The sequence below is a fragment of the Molothrus aeneus genome, chromosome 2 (genome assembly GCF_037042795.1).
Source record: "Molothrus aeneus isolate 106 chromosome 2, BPBGC_Maene_1.0, whole genome shotgun sequence".
Taxonomy (NCBI): domain Eukaryota; kingdom Metazoa; phylum Chordata; class Aves; order Passeriformes; family Icteridae; genus Molothrus; species Molothrus aeneus.
The window spans coordinates 77,244,595-77,257,523 of NC_089647.1; positions in this window are offsets into that span (position 1 = coordinate 77,244,595).

The window sequence follows — 12,929 nt, forward strand, 5'->3', positions numbered from 1 at the left end:
TTCTTGGTTACAAGTGGAATTTAGCAGCTCAGTCGCACAGCTTCCCATGTGCCGTGGAATGCCCTGAGTCTCTCCTTTTTCCGCCCCGGCACAAAAACCTAGGGAGTTTCAGGAGTGTTAAGTTTTTGTAACCTGTCAGCAGGTGGGGCTGGGATCCATAGGACAGCGAGGCTCGCTATCTTTTCAAGAGATTTTCAAAATAATGTGAGCATCCACTGCAGCATAAGTTGCTTTTCACTAGATAGTTCACTAGAGTTTGTACAAATCTCGTAACTGCAGGAAATATTCGAAAATAGAAAATGGTCTTATTGAAAAGTGGTTGGAACTTCCACTGAAGTTTTTCCTATAGTTATGATACTCTTTGTTGTCTTATGTGGGCTGAGTTAATGTTGCACAATCTGACTTTTCTGAAACTTGGAGATACATAAATGTTCCTAGGATGTCTACGTCAAAGTATTATTCAAATAAAATTAGCCAACAGCCTTATGCAGGCAAATAAGTGTGCCCACACACCTGCATATTGGTGTTTTACCTGAGAAAATAAACTAAATGTACCAGCCCTTGAGTACAGTTAAACAGGAAAAGATGATGGCTAGAAACTGAAAATTGAAATCTTGAAATTATTTTTTCAGTTGTTCATGAAGGAGTTGAAAATTTCCTTAATGCTGGGATGGAGTTGAGATTCTGTGGTGTTTGGCTTTAGGAAATATGAACAAGTTTCTACTGTTTACTGGTATGTAATTTTCAAAGAAATTTAAAGTCTTTTCTTTCAAATCAAAAATCAAATAACAGTCATGAGAATCAGTATCAAAACTCTCTATTTAGATTGTTTTCTAAAGCATTTTTGCAATGCTCTTATTAAAAAAAAAAAAAAAGGTGTAATATCTCCATGGTTGCTCCACTATTTGCACTATTTGCAGTAAGTTTTCCTAGCTTGCTAGGGAGAAAGTCAATGGGCTATAAGTGAACCTTTTCTTTTGTCTCATGAATATCACTGAGCTTTTGCTACAACACATAATATTAAAAATCTTCATTGAGAAAATGTCAGTTTTACTATTGTTTATGCAGTTTTATTTTGGGATTTTTTTTCTATATAGTCATTATGATACAGATTTTATCAGCTGCTTTACTCTTTCTGCAGTTGCACATTCAGTGTGGAGTCAAAAAAAAAAAGGTACACAAGTTTTCTCTTTTGTATTATGAAAGGTATACAACTGGTTTTATATATACTCTGTCCATGAGTATATTCTTTGGGACTTAATTAATTTTCACAAGGAATATACACTTGACTTGATAGATTCTCTAGCTCAAGGCACATAAGGACAAAAAAGGTCCCTTGCTGCTCTGAAGTGACTTCCACCATGTAACCTCCTGGCCTGGGGCCACCGTGAGGTCTTTCTGTGGTTTGTGTACCATCATGGATTTATTCCATCTCAAGATTTTGAAGTTCTGCATTATATGTTCAACAAGATTCTGTACCTGAAAAATTATATTTTGGGCCATGGAATAAACTTTGTGGGCAGATTAACTTGTCAAATGCAGAAAAATAAAGGAGCAGATTCAAAACTCTTCAGTCACAAACCAGATACCAGTCCAAGTTAAGTTCTAATGAAGTCAGAACAATGTATTAAAAGGTCTAACATCTTGTCAGCTTCTAAATTTTATACTCACATATAAAACGTATCTCACGTTCTGATACACTTTCAATTTCTCCCAGAACTTGTAGAAAATTTTAAATATTAGTTTTGAATGTAATTTTAAAATAATGTGTGTGTGTCTGCTGTTCATTTTGTAAATGCTAGTCTTTCCGTCGAAATTTCAACTCCATCTCACAGACTAAATAACAGAAGCCTTTCAAATTTTCCTTTCCTTTTCTCAACCTTTTGTGGGTTTTTTTAATCTTTTCTGAGAAGAAAAAAAAGATTTTGTATATTGAAGTCCAAAGAAAGGCTAGTCTTGCAGAAATCTTTATTAAAGAGAATGATTACATGTTATGCTAGCCAACCATCCAACACAATGACTGAGACTTCAAAAATAAATACTTCATATCATTAAGACAGTTCCCTGATGTATCTTTTTGAAGCCAGATGTTCCAAGCATTCAAAGATTCAATTTATTTTATGTATCAACTTCTCAGTAACTGGTTTGCTTTCAATTTAACGTGATACTTTGCATATGCAGAGATTTTCTGCCTTGCTGGTTATGTTTAAGCCATAAATTATAACATTTCAGTCTCTAACAGTAAGATAAGAGCTACAAAAGAAGAATATAATTACTTAATTGTAAAGGCTGTGACTGTGAACTTCTGCTTATAAATACCTGTGAAGAAAAAATGTTTTCCTTACTGACAAAGACTGAAACTTCTCAAATGAACAATGTAAGGTCAATGGTGTTTTCTAAGATGAAAGGTGTACCAGGAACCCAGCTCATTTTAAATTTATAATAATAAAAGTGTCACTCTTTCCTGTATCACACAATGCACAGCAGCTTTAACAAGGCTCTTCACAAATGGATCTTTAAGAATTTAAGTGTTCCTGGGGCAAGAGGGGAGGTCCTCACACAGGTCTCTAACTGAAGATAGAGAGGAAAGAAAAAGATAAAAACCTTTCACAGTGGGGGATGTTACCAATAGGCTGTCTCAGGACCAATATGGGACCCATCTTGCTCAGCATATCCATGAATGAGCTAGGAAATAGACTAAAGAAAATTGACAGTCTCATATTGCCAATCATCATGAGAGAGAAACTAAAACAGAGCCCAAGGAGTTGAAGAAAAATCTCAGTGAGTGACTGCTGAGTGACATGCCAGCAGATGGGGGTTCAGTATTGAAAATGTGTTCCTTCAGCAGAGTAGAAGAATGTCAGAATATGAGTGCTGTAAATATCCTCAATGTGGCCCTACAGAAAAGCAGCTTCCTGGGAAAACTTTATAAACATGAAATAACTAATCAGTGAATTAAACCCCAAAGGTATAAGTAAGGCTCATTTCTGCACACTGAGTCATTCTGACTATGCTTCTCTTTCAGATCAATGTCCAGTCCTTTCAGCTTTCCTTTCTGGGAGATCTGCTCAAACAGCAACTTAGTCTCCCAGGAATGAGCCAAGGGACCAGACAAGGACAGGATGCAATTTTATTTTTTAAAAAATACGTTTAGTGATAAAAAGCACATTTCCCTGTAAATAACAAAAAATATCCCTATGTTGTCCAGGACTGAAGTTTTCCCTGCTTTTGGTTGTGTATGTTCCACAAGATTAGTTTCCAGTGTACTTCCAAACTAGGCAGCAACGATACAGCTACAAAACATTGGGGTTTTCTCTGTTTCCACCAAAATTTTAAAATTCAGCTTTCAATTTCCGTTGGAAAGGGTGTCCCTTCTACAAAGTTTGTGATGGAGCCTTTCTTCCTCTCAAGATGCCATGGGTAGCCCTGCAACTGTGTATTTCTTCCAGCAGAGGAAGCTTGAGCAGTTTCAAATACACACAACTTGCCTTCCACAGCTAGATTTGGCTGTGTATTTACATAATGGTTCAACAAGCCATTTGTCAGAAAATGGTTTTGTCAATTGCAGAAGTAGAGCTGGAAGTTCAAACAATGGCATTCTACTTCAGGTCTTATGAATGCTGAAGGGGAAAAATTTGGTTATTAAATTATGTTCCCCCCCAAAAAAGCCTTTTTTTTCTATGTTTGTATAAAACATGTTGTTTTGTATATATTTCCCTTCCTGCAGTGATGTTATTAATATCATTCATAGAAAATGGCAGGTTTTTGAGATTCATAGTAGAAGAAAATTCACTTTCTTGTAGTACTGAGAATCATAATGGATAAGCCAGATTGAGGCAGGAAATGGAAGAAACATCTTGAGTGTTATATGCTGTTTATTAATAATGAGCAGAATATAAATGCCTGAAAGTATTTTAGTATTCCAGGCAGACAATTAAAATTAGATGGAGACCTAGAGCTTATTAAGAAACATGAGATTGATTTTACTGTCCTATGCCTCTGCCCCTGAAGAGCATCATTGCATTATACCTAGCTTTTTATAAGCCTTTCTCTTAGCCCCTTGTCACACAAACCAAACATATGCAAATGGAAGAAAACATACCTTCTCTATCTTCTTCTCACATTTCACATTTTATAATGGAGACATCAGTTCTTATCTCGGGTTAATGTCTGTGTAGACAGCAGAGTAGCAAACTCTCTGGACTAATGGATCCATTAAGGGTGACTTTTAATGGTTCTAAACTAAAATAGAGTCAATTTAGATTAGATAGAAGGAAGAAGTTTTTTACAAGGAGGGTGATAAAACACTGGAACGGGTTGCCCAGAGAGGTGGCAGATGGATGCCACATCCCTGCAAACATTAAAGGTCTGATTGGACTGGGCTCTGAGCGTCCTGGTCAGAAGATGTTCCTGTCCCCAACAGGGGGGATGGACTAGAAGACCTTTAAGGATCCCTTCCAGCCCAAACTATTGTGTGATTCTGTGACCCTGTAATTATGCTGAGACACATGCCTTAGACAGTCCATGGCATCACAGATGTGAAATGTTTGCTTGTAGGCTACAGTTGTCCCAGCGGAAAAAGTTGCACTGTATCTCATTGATAACTGATAAGTAGCAGTCTTAAAACTAACTGCACTACTTCACTATTTTAATTCAAGGATTATCTCATTTTTTACTCTTCATTAATTCCATTATATACCAGCTGTTACCTGTAAAATCTTGTGTTGACAGAAGTGTATTGTATTCATCTGTTGAATAAATAAACACATGGATTCCTGCAAGTACCAGTTGTCACTCTGGGGTGTAGTTACCAAATGAAAATCATCATGATGTGATGAGTTTTTCAGAGTACATCTTTGTGCTGTGTTTAATCCAACTTAACTGCAGTCTACTGCCAAAGTGCTGATCCCACTCTTCCTTTCTCCCAGCCCTGGCTCCAGTCCTTGCATTAGCAATCACATGCCCGCTTGGTGATTTGGATCAGTTCACTGATCCCACGGGAAATGCATCCACATCCTGCAGGATTAGTATCCTGTGGCAGCGGTCCCTGGGTGTCACACAGCAGGGACACCATGTGGACGCCAGCACCTCCCATTCTCTGCTAGCCCACAGTTAGTTCAGATGGGCTAGGAGGTGAAACTCCATCCAGAATGTCCTCTTTGGAGTGGGATGGTGGCTCCAGCCCTGTCATACCACAAAAGCCACCTTCTCAGTTTGCAGGAATGAATGCTCCTGCCTGTGGTTTAAGCCCAGAGCTGTGTATTCATAGCAGTCAGTCTTCAAAGAGAATGTACAGAAGGAAACAGTGGAGAGATGACTTTGTGGACAATAAACCTCTTTGCTAGGCAATCAGAGACCCTCAGCCTGCAGCCTTCACGGCGCAAAATTTAACACCCAAAAAGGAAAAGCCAGAAATCAGATACCCTCAAAAAAAGCAAGCTTGTTATTTTGGGAAGGTTTTCATTAGGCCATGAGCTATCTTCTAGCGCTTGAACCTGCCAACATCCCTCCTAGGTATGTGTGGGGGACAGCTACAGCTTGTAACCGTGCTCCACAAAAATGCAGTTCCTTTGTGTGTACCTTCCTCCTCTGCCAATCATTCCCTTTCCATTTAGCCTTCTAAAAGTAATTAGCCAGCAAGTTCCTGTTGTGCCCACAATGCTCTGATATGATCCAGTCATCTTCCATCTCCTCCTGCAGATCTCCTCTCATTCACAAAAATCAGCTGCAACCTCCCACTTGCCCCAGACCTTTGGTAAAATCCCAGGGCCTTGCGCTCCCTTGACATCTGCAGTTGCCAGCTCAGTTTTCCTCCTATCTTTTTCATGAGAGCAGGCTTCCTGGGAATTTGGGACTGAGTATATCTCTTCTGCCAGCTGAGGCAGTGGGTACCTGATGCTTTTATTGCAAACAAGAGCAGATCTTGCTGTTCCACATCAGCACTACTGATCTTCGCTGCACAGAAGCAAATTTACAGGGTGAGCTATGGTAGGCTTCTATTTACACTTCAGTGGAGTTGCAGAGCTGCAGAGTCTTCCCATTCCAGTCTCCTGACAGCAGAAGGATCTGCCTCAGCATCACAGCTGCAGAAGGCCACAAATCTGCATCTTCTTCTGTTGAAGCTTAAGTGAGAAAAACACATATAAACCCTTGAAACTGCTACCAAGAATTACTATCATGAAGAAATACAGAGATGACTCTTCTGACATTTTGTGTACAGACTTATTTGGGTTAAATGCACATTTCTGCTACACTCAGTGTGCAGAACTTACCTTGACAGTCTGTTCTTCCTGGATGAGGTTCTAGTTTCTTATCTAAATGCTGCAATTTTGTCAGATATTTACTCTCAGTTCTGCTCATTCTGCATCTTGGACTTAGAATATATCCTGCCCAAAGTGCACCTTCTTCTCAAACTCTCCAAGGTGCAATTCATGACTTTTCTTACCATTCTCTTGCGAAACTCTTCAGTACCAACTCACGGGTACTGTGGGTCAGGTATTATAGATCATCATCTATCTATCTATCTATCTATCTATCTATCTATCTATCTATCTATCTATCTATCTATCTATCCAAGGTGATGCGGGTTTGTCCACTGATATCAGTGCAAAGATTCTCATCAGCTTCACTGGACTCTTGATTTTTGATATTTGTAGGTAGTACAAAGGCTTCTCAGCCCATGGCACATCTTTCTTTTTACATGCATATAGATTGATATTATTGTCGTTGACTTATTTCCATGAGCAGTTTTCTCAAAGAATATAATACAGCCCTATGCTTACCGTTATTTGTATTTATGAAAGTAAAATTTTCTAACCTGTTCCTCACTAGAGTTCAAGGTTTTACCATGTGTGTCTTCACTTGATTCTTCCAGCAGAAACACAAGATAACGTAGTTTTTATGTTCTGATTGTTAACCAAAGAAGCACTTTCAAAAGATGCATCCCTGTGATTTTTATACACATGAAGTGTTTATATTTAATGACTTGAGTGTTCAACCAACTTCTGTAGAGATTATTTTTAAAGCGTTTTAGTTCAGCTTTAAGATTATATTTCAGGCTTCCCAAGAAGTCCATGTGAGGATGAGGGTGCAGCATCATTAGAGTGTTTAACTGCTCAAAGACTGTCTTTTCCAACAACCACATCTTTCTTCAACACTGGCATCATTTCATGTTGACTTAATCTGATCTGGAAACAACACCTCTCCCCTGCAGAGATCCTAAGCTGAAGTTTCCTCTGCTTTCCACGGGGCAGACACAGTGGAGGACAGAGCAGGAAGGAGCAACCCCAACAGGCCTTGCACACAGGTCCTTGGCCCCAGTCTGAAGATCTGGTTAGAAGTGCCTCAGGAGCTGCCATCCAGTGACTTTCCTAACTCCTCCTATCCCAAACCTTTGTCACTGAGCATCTCAAATGCCCACATCAGCCCTTCCTAAATTATTTCAAATATGTGATGCTTGGGTAATGTAAATCTCCTCTAAACAGTCCTGCCTCTCAAAGCTCTCCCATTCAAGTCACAGTTCACTGCAAATCCCATCTGCTTTGACAGCCTCCCCAGGACCAGTTTCCTGAGGGTCCATCCAGGGGCTGATTCTCTCATCAATTCTTACAGCAGCAGCAGCCATAGCCCCACAGGCTATGGATGTTCCTTGTTGTCCTCTCAAGGACTATGCCCAAAGATCTTTTCGTAGCATGTCCGAGTTTAACTCTAAAGTTTGCAGGATAGCTCTAAAACCTGCATCTCTACACACTTGACAAATGCCAGGATGAAAAATGCAGTGCTTAGGAGATGGCTAAAACTGAACGTTATGCAGGAATGAGCTGCCCTTCCAACAAACTCCCTTAATGGACAGTGTCTAGCTGGCATGGCCTCACCAAGAGCCATCCTGGAGAGCTGGGGCCCCTATCAAATGCAGTGGTTATGGCTTTCTTGTTATCAACAGGGTGGGTTAAGTAGTTGTACAACAGATTAACAGTCTGGGAAGCCATCCAGGAGGCAGGATTCTGAAATCAGTGCATACTCACTCTGTCAGAACCAAATGAAGCCCAATTCAGCCCAAATTTGTATCCACTTAATGCTGAAGTGTCTACACATCCCTCTGTTTAACATGGTGCTGTTTCTCCTAGGGCTGTTTTTTCTGGGGATTAGTCTGCTGTGCCCACAGAAGGCAATATTGCTTTGTCTGACTGACATTTTGCTCAGTTACAAAAAGCCCCCTCAACTTTCTTGTGTCTTTGTTTCTTAGGGCAGAGTTTCATGCCTGGGGTTTGAGTCCTGCAGTTAAATTGGATTAAGCACAACATGAAGCTGTAGCCAGTGATTTTATCAACTTTTGGGGTAAGAGTGTTGGGTGCTGCAGCACAATCAGCTTTATTCTTGTTCTTTACTGTTCTTCAATATAAACGTCTCTTTTTTATAATACCACGTGATATTTTGGCAATTTTAATAAGTTTTTAAAAGTTTATAAGTTTTTAAAAGTTTGAGTCCTGCAGTTAAATTGGATTAAGCACAACATGAAGCTGTAGCCAGTGATTTTATCAACTTTTGGGGTAAGAGTGTTGGGTGCTGCAGCACAATCAGCTTTATTCTTGTTCTTTACTGTTCTTCAATATAAACGTCTCTTTTTTATAATACCACGTGATATTTTGGCAATTTTAATAAGTTTTTAAAAGTTTATAAGAGAAGCAATTTCCACCAATACCGCCAGAGACTCTCTCTTGCTAAAATCCACCCAAATATAATTTTTCTAAATACACAGCAGTCCTGTGGTCTTCAAAAGCGATACTGATCTATGTGTCTCATATGATACCATAGTGATCTAGGTATTTTCATAGGATAATCTGAAGTTTGTGATACCTGCGAGTGAAGAGCGATTAAGTTGACGATGGGCGGGGGGGTGTTCTGGGTGTGCCTCTCCGTCCCCTTTCCCTGCCACTGTAGCGTATTTTTCTGCCACCTGGTGGTGGAAATTGAGTTTCTGGTGAGGGACCCCGGGCTACACTTAGGGAAGCTTTGCCTGAGCAGCGGGCCTAGAATTGGCAAACAAAGAAAGGTTAAATAAAGGTAGGGAAGTGTCTTGTATCTTATATCTAGCAATATTACCTAGAGTCTGTACTCACGGACTGGCGTTTCGCTGCAAAAAGGCCAATCTGGAAAAAGCAAATAAATCCTGTTAAACGAGCTGCCTCAAGGCAGGTGGGAAATGGCTCCGGGCTTCTCTAATTCCTCCTGGTTCTGCCAAGCTGCCTGAGTTGGAAATAGGAGTCACAGAACAGAATCCTGGGTCTGCCCCCTACAACAGGGGTGGCAGCAAGTCAGGGAGGGAGCTGAGCTCATCACCTGCGTGCTGTGGGTGCTGGAGCAGCCATCTGCTCTGAGGCTGTAGTGAGGAAATCACAAGTCACACTTGCGATGAATGCATGAAATAAACACCTCAAACTGAAAACCAGCCAACTAAAATTTGCTAAACCCCAGCCTGGGTTTCCATAACTCAGCCAGGAATGTATTGGTGAGTGACCATAACCTGGTCCAAAATGGTGGGAGGAGATGGTCTGTGGCAGTAACACCTTGCTCTGCTACAACAGAATAATGACCATTAGTCTCATATTCCTGTTCTCTTCAAGACAGAAGGGGAAGATGTAGAGAATCTGGAGGTTCTCTCTTCCCACCCTTCCCAATTTCCATGCTCAGTTTCTTAAACAAAATCTCCCCCTCCAGTTTCAGCACTCAGCCAGGCCCTGCCGCCCTGGGACATCCACAGCTCAAACTCGAGTACACTTGTGTAGCAGTGTTCTACTCCTACCCTCCCATGTTTGGGATCAGATTTCAGTAAAAATGCCTTCAATATCAGGAATTCACTTAGGTGGTTAACTGGCCTCAGGCAGTCTGTTGACTAAGTACCAACCTGAAGGAGCTGAAAAAATTGAATTAACCTTTACTTGAAATATTTCTTTGTACAATAAGACCTTTAGGAAAAAGAAGTCCCACCTAAGTAGAAAACATTTCCAATTTTCACTACCAAGGAAGGATGGTATGGCTCTGGGAGCATTTATTTATTTATTTATTTAAAGTTTGCGAGGCTTAAATAAAATATTTTTTCCCAGCTAGGAAAGGACTTGGAATTTTTTAAAAAGTCCTTTATGGGCTAAGATGGAAAGAAGTTCAGACAGGAAGATACATTGCAGTCTTCTGAATCTCACAGGAGGAGGATAAATACAATTTCACATGAGCAGACAGCTGAAATTTCATCTTAATCTCATGAGAGTTTTATTTGCCACTTAGAGCAGCAGCAGGTCAAATGAGGGATTGCAACAGCAGGTTGAGAACCAGTGATGTCATAGTGCCTCAGTATTTCATGCTTAGCCCTTGGATAATTTTTATTAATTATTTTATTTAATTATGCATCTTCCACAGTTTTGAATTTTAACTCCCCTCACCCCCAAAATACAGCAATAGTGTTACAGAGACAGAGCTGCTTTCACTGCAGATATTCTCCTTATGAGTGTTTCAGAATGTCTTATGACCATTTTGGCATTGAAGGGAAAACCAGCTCTTTCATCCCAGTACATCTACCAGCAAAAGCAAACCTGTCTGATTAGCATCTGCAATAATTAGGAAGTAGTTGCTGGCTAGCCAGTTTGACAACCATCTGCAAGAAAGGTCGGAAGGAGGATTCCAGCAGCCTGTCAGCCTGACCTCAGTGCTTAAGGAAGGTTATGGAACAGATTATCTTGAGTGTGATCACATAGCACATGCAGGGGATCAGGCCCAGTCAGCAGAAGTTTGGGAAAGGCAGGTCCTGCTTGACCAACCTGCTTTCCTTCTATGACAAGATGATTCTCCCAGTGGATGAGGGAAAGGCTGGGGGTGTTGTCTACCTAGAATTCAGTAAAGCCTCTTGTGGTATTTGTGAAGGTCCTCAGGATGAGGTGAGAGATGAGAATTTGACTCCATGTTCTCTGATTTATAATTTTATGATATTATATTAAAAGAATGCTGTACTAAAACTATACTAAAGAAAGATAAAGGATCCATCAGAAAGCTTAACAAGAATGATAAAGAAAAACCTGTGACTCCTCAGAGCCTTGACACAGCTGGACCATGATTGGTCATTAAATTAAAACAATTCACATGCTGGATAAACAATCTCCAAATCACATTCCAAAGCAGCAAAACTGGGAGAAACTGAAGCTTGCCAGCTTCCCAGGAGAAGAAATCCTGGCAAAGGGATTTTTCAGAAAATATCATAGTGACAGCCTCTGTCACTGTCTCCCACAGAATTCTGCTGGAAAAGCTGGGAGCCCACGGCTTGGACAGGTGCACTCTTTACAGGGTAAAAAAGTGTCAGGAGTGGCAATGTATGGAGTCACCTCCAGTGTACAGGGAACAGTCCTGTTTAATATCTTTATTGATGACCAGACAAGGAGATCAAATTCTCCCTCAGTCAGTTTGCAGAGGACACCAAGCTGGATGGGAGTCTTGATCTGCTGTAGGGTAGGAAGGCTCTGCAGAGGGGTCTGGATGGCAGGGATTCCTGGGCAGTGGCCAGTGGTATGAGGTTCAAAAAGACCAAGTGCCGGGTCCTGCCCTTGGGTACAAGCACCTGTAGTGCTATAGGCTGGGGACAAGGGCTGGAAAACTTGCCAGCAGAAAAGGACCTCAGGGTGCTGGTCAACAGCCAGCTGAACATGAGCCAGCAGTGAGCCCAGGTGGCCAAGAAGACCAGTGGCATCCTGGCTTGTTGCTTATTGCATCAGCAATAGCGTGGCCAGCAGGACCAAAGCAGTGATTGCCCTCCTGCAGCAGCACTGGGGAGGCTACAGCTCAAGTCCTGTGCTCAGCTCTGGGTCCCACATCACAAGAAGGACGTTGACGTGATGGAGTGAGTCCAGAGAAGGGCAGTGGAACTGGGGAAGGGTCTGGAGCACAAATCCTGTGAGGAGCAGCTGAGGGGGCTGGGGGTGTTTAGCCTGGAGAAAAGGAGGCTCAGGGGAGACCTGGTCCCTCTCTACAACTGCCTGAAAGGAGAGTGTGTAGCCAGGTGGGCATCAGTCTGTTCTCCCAGGCAAAGGATGAGAGGAAACAGCCTCACGTTGTGCCAGGGGAGGTTGAGATTGGATGTGAGGAGAAATTCCCTCACTGAAAGAGTGGTTAAGCATTAGAAAGGGTGCCCTCTCGCCAGGGAGGTGGTAGAGTCACCATCCCTGGAAGCATTCAAAAAATAACAAGGTTGACTGTGGCACTTCACAATATGGTTCAGTGGGCAGGGTGATGTTAGATCTAAGGTTGGACTTGATGATCTTGCAGGTCTTTTCCAACCTTAATGATTCTGTCATTTATGTAAGCCCACAGCTACTCTCTGAAAAGCACAGGTCCTGTTTTGCTCATCTTCCAGTCCTCTCCCTCCTATACAGTCAGAGCAGGTGTTAAACTCCCTGGGATGTGGACTAAAGCCCACCTCTGGGGTTAAGGTGGTTTATGCAGAGCTTTGACTCAGGACTAGGAAAAAGCGTAGGAAAGGGATAACATTTAACAGCCATATTAGAAAACCCACTGAATTACAGCTCTCATGTTACCCTTGTGCTGTGCTAAATGACACAAAATTCTGTCCTGCAGTGGAGCCTGTAGGAAGAACAGCATTGATTGAATTAGGGGAAAATGGGGTATCTTTGATTTTTCTGAACCTCTTCCTGGTGGAGGAGGATGATTTTACTTGTTACTCCCCCTTTGCTAATTTGTCTCCCTTTCACATTTTAAGTCAAGATGCAGTTGTTTTATTACCATGATGGTCAGGGAATGTTATCCTAAAGTACTACATCAAGCTGTGAAAGAAAGAGGCAAAAGCAAGGTGTAGAGTACATATAGGTGGCTTGCAATTGCTTCCAGGAAATTTTAAGAAACCCAACAACTTTGTACAGACATTTGTGTAT